The sequence below is a fragment of the Chaetura pelagica genome, unplaced genomic scaffold (assembly GCF_000747805.2).
Source record: "Chaetura pelagica isolate M959 unplaced genomic scaffold, ChaPel_1.0 scaffold3, whole genome shotgun sequence".
Taxonomy (NCBI): Eukaryota; Metazoa; Chordata; class Aves; order Apodiformes; family Apodidae; genus Chaetura; species Chaetura pelagica.
In genome coordinates, this window is record NW_009952974.1 from 8,217,882 (window position 1) to 8,222,933 (window position 5,052).

The window sequence follows — 5,052 nt, forward strand, 5'->3', positions numbered from 1 at the left end:
TATCACAAGTAATTTATCCATCTGTTAACTGCTTCAATTCACATTACTTGGCTTTATTTTAAAGATCTTAACAATGGTCAATGGTCTCATCTGGCAGCTGGTTTCTTGTAAAAAATGTGCCTTTCCCAAGTGACATTCTTGTGAGGATCAAAATATTCACTGAATGGGTTTTATCTAGCAGTTTACAGGTCCCTCAGGCTCTCCATAGAACATATTGTATATACCCAGTGCTTTGGGCATGCCATGTGTAGCAATGTGGATGACTTCAACTTGTTCAATTTTATTTCACTCTTCTCCAGCTGTCTGCTGTGTTTTTTCTATCCATACTGTGGGTTAATTCTTGCTACCAAAAAAAATGTAAATATTATTACATATATCATGCATGTATATGAATATTTAAGTTTGGATCCAGAGTGGGCCTTTAAAGCAAAGCTCTCTGTTGCAGTGCATTTCAATGCTTTAGTTTGTCCTGTGATGCTGCCTGGGAGTGCTGGAAGTAGATTTTTTCCTATGAAAAACTGCACACAACACACTTTGATTGCAAATGGGCATTCACTCTATGAGACTCCACTAGAGCCATTCAGTGTAAATAATGCTGAAAGAAATACAGTGTTGTTGCCTGTTTAGCACTACAGATTTTTTCCTACTAGTCTGTACTACTTCCTAACACAGATGTAGCCACAGAAATGATCAAAATTCTCTTTATTCCTTGGTTCTCACTACCTGACATTGGTGAAAATCCTTATACCAGTTACACAGCACTTTTGTAAAAGAATGTGTCAGCCCAACAACAGAAACACTTTAAGTACTAAAGGAGTGTAAAAATAATTTTGTCACAAATAAGGGGAAAAACTCCCACAGAATAGAGAAAAAAAGTAAGAATTAGGTGTAACATAGTTCCATCCCACAGTAATCCAGAAAAAAAACACAGTATGTCCACTTCACATACCACCTTTCTCTTCATTTACAGTCTTCAATTTACAGTCTTTTACACAGTTATTTAAATAATGTCTCTCACGGAGTAGCACCTTTGTAATTGCCAAGGACACAAACCCACTTCTCTGCTTCCTCATAAAAATTTTCCATAGACACCCCCAACACAAGCATTTCCAGCAAGACTGATTTTTTCTTGGCCTTATCTTCTCCAGATGGTTTGTAGATAGTTCTCACAACTCAGCCATCACTTTAAATAGACATAAAAAGACAAGAGTCCAGTTTCCTTCAGGACTGTATGTGAAACTTGTATAGGCTGCTGAATATTGAAACTTCTAATATAAACAAGGTATTTTGACTCCAGCTGGGGGGGCGGGTGTATTATGGCTCACTGCAGGGAATGTTTGCTTTCTTATTATTCTCTCTCTTCTAAAGTGGGATGGATTATATCCAAATACATTGTTACTATTCTTCTCTCCCATATTAATCTGATTTTATACTTGTCACACTTTAATGGGCAGGCCTATGTTCTGAAAGAGATGAAAATAGTTTTGTTTGCAGGCTTTCAATAATCATATGTTTCATGATTAATGAAGCAGCTTTCAAACCTCTAACAGTCTTCTGCACCTGACTGTAGGATTGTTGAGAAAACTAAAAAAAGTAATCTCACTTTTACATACTATCTTTATCTAATCTTGTGAAATTTTATTCATTGTCTGTGACAAGACCTGTTATTAGTCTGTATGCAGCAAAGAGTTGATCAGGCATTTTACAAGCTGTTGGGGATGTCACAGAGGTCATCATAAGCACTTTTAACTGTTTTGAGTGCTTGCCAAATATGACAGAAGAAACCATTTTCCCATGTACAGGTCTGCCAAGACAGAGCTGTATTCCATTCCCAGAGTAAAAGGCTACAGTTTAAGAAACTACTATTCCTCTGTTACTTTTTCAGTGTTTGACTACCATAGTTCTAAGCAACAAAAAAACCAATCAAACCAAACCAAACCAAAAACAAAACCAGAACTCTTGTACTCCCTAATATATATTAACATAGAAAATACAACTGCCCACAACTCTAATATTTTGTCTAATTCACAGTGCAACCTGTACTGTAATTCCAGGCTTTCTAAATTTATATATATTTTTTGTTGTTGTTTGGTTTTGTTTTTTTAATACTGTAACAAAGTTCTGGAGACTTCCTCCTATCCTAGCACGAACAGCATTCTGTTTGTCTGCTAATGATTTGCAAGAAAACTGCGGCCAGTCTCTCAGTGTATTCCTCATGTTTTACACATAACTCATAAATTTCATCACTCAACTCTGTAAAATTAAACTAATTAAGTATAGAGCTGCACGAATATTGCTGTTTTAACTAAATCACAAACACACTTGGGGGAAAATATAAGCGAGGTGTTAGGAAAAAATGGTGTGATCACTGAGCAAGTCTGATCCTTGTTGATGGCTTTACTGAAAGTGAGGGGAAGTTAGCATGGGGAAAACTGCAAGAAGATGAGGGTCCAATCAAAAGAAGTTTTTATTACTTGTGAGAGTAATAAAAAATTCAAGTAATTCAAGTAATAAAAAATGGAACAAATATTGAACATTTTAATTCAGCACTGCCTTACAGCAAAACAATAAATAGAAATCTTCTATGGATTAGCGCTGGTTAGACCAAACCATGGGGGCTTCAGCACCATGCAAGAGAGTGCCCTGCAGATTAAATGACAATTTGGAAGTGTTTAACAACATATGGTCTCTTTTCTTTGACATATATGATTAAGAATATATCCTTTTTATATCAAAATATAAAATACCATCTGTCATAAGTACCAACTGATACTGCATCTATATATCCAATTAATTCACTATACTTTCTAATGTAAATATTTCTATTTTCTCCTTTTTTTCTTTTTCTGTAACTATATTTATTTATAAAAATTCAATAAATGTATGTATTTTAAAAGTCAATACTATGACTTCAAATGTAATTAAGAATAACAATGAAAGTCTGTTTCTTTTCATATTTCAACAAAGAAGGGCCATATCTTCACATTGTTTGAAATGACTTAGCTAATTTAAGTCAGTGGGTTTACATAAACCACAAAGACCTAACTATGATGCTTTTCCTTATTATACACATTAACCCAGAGAGATGCTCAATTTTAATATATATTTTTCTTTCTTTTTTTAGTAGTGCAGAGTTCCTTAAAGACACATCACTGCGGAGTGAGAACTAAAATATAATTACTACTTCTCATTACAGTGTCAGAAATCCAATGAACATGGAGAAATAAAGGACTGCTCTTGAAAACATGGTATGAGGAAAATATATAATGCACTGAATTAACACTTTAGCTTATTAATGTAATCTCAAAAATAAAGAACCTTTGACTACATAATTATTTTAATGACTTCTGAGAAATTTCAAATATTCATAAGACTCAAAATACAGTCTCAGGGCTGTAGGAGATACAAAACGGGATAAAATGTAACAGCCTGTTGGAAGAAGAGTGCAATTATTATTTTTTTTAAGAGACAAAAACACAGATAAACATACACACACAGACACACACACATCTTTACTTTTTTCTGAATAATTTCACACTGAGTGCAGTGATAAACTGCATAAGTTTTGCATTAGTAACACAAAAAAGAAATTACTGATACACAATAGAAATGACATGTTAAGCTTTTAGCTTCTTAAGAATCTCTTGGAGATTTTAACTCTTGCAATTCCCTCAGTCAAGTAAAGATACGAAAAGGGATGGAAGACACAATTACAGAAATATTGTTTTTTGAAAAGATAGCAAATACCATGGTAATTATCTTTTTTAAAAATTAATTTTACACATTGCAGTATAAAAACCTAAGACTTCTGCATCTTCTTAAATGTCATGGAAGGGGTGACTCTGTCTGGGTTATTTCAGTATAATTTATAATATAAATACCTCTTCACCTGCTTCCATGTAGTTGTCTGTAAGTGGAAAATGCTGACCATCTTCTAACATTACACTCTCAATCCTTAAAGGAGCTTTCAAGAGCAAGCCATAATGCTCTTCTTTGTAATTCATGGCAGAAACTTTTAAGAAATTGCTTTTACAGGTTCTTAAATTGTCCAATACTTTCTAAAATATTTGTAGCATTTCCGTAATTGTATATAAATGAACTTCTAAAAAACCATTGTATTGTTTTAGCCATAATAAATTCCTGAGGCTCTGATTCAACATGACTTGAAATGTTAGCCTTACAGTTAAGACTCAATGATGTTTAAGGTCTTCTCCACGTTAAATGATTTTATGATTCAGTGCTCATTTATCGTCTGAAAACGTACTTCCTTGACCTTGTATTTTCAACTTTCAATTTTCAAGTGGTTTTGCTCGTGTAAACTTAAGGATAATAGAAATTCCAGCTTGCTTCTACGCATGGTTAACCAGCATGCATGCTTTCATCTGGTTATCTCCTAGTTGTGTCTGTACAGCAAAAATTCTTACTCTTCCATTTCTGCTTATGATGGTTTTATGCATATGACCACTCTTATTACTCGTCTCTAAATTCTCTTATTTTCTGCAACACTGTTGTAAGAGTACATACGGTACTGTTCCTATTAATGTAACCATTCTTTTATTGATTTGATGACACATTTGTTGGTTCTTCTGCCTTCCTATTGTCTGGTTATTTGAGGAGAGGTGTCATTTGACTGCAAATTGATTCTGAGTGATGGGCAAAGCTAACCCACAGCACTCGTACAGCAACGCAGTCTGCTTGCTTCAGTTAAGCATACACCACTGTCCACTCAGTGTCAGAGACTGTGAAGGTCTCTGCTCCCAAAAGCTCCAGTAACAGTGACAGGTAGGGCTTTGGTGGTGCACAATCCAGCAAGCACAACGGACAACGTAGGTGCGACCACCGCACCCCGCCGCCTCAGGCGCTTCCTCACCGCCGCCTCCGGCCCGGGACACAACTCGCCCTCCGGTGCCGCAGCGCCCGGGCCGGCCCGCACGGAAGGCCTGCGGCCCACACGGCCCCACGACAGCCGGGCAAGGCCCTTTCCTTCCTTCCTCCGCCGCCCGGGGAAAGGCCAACGGCGCCCGAGGGCGGTTCCATGGCCGGCTCGAGGGC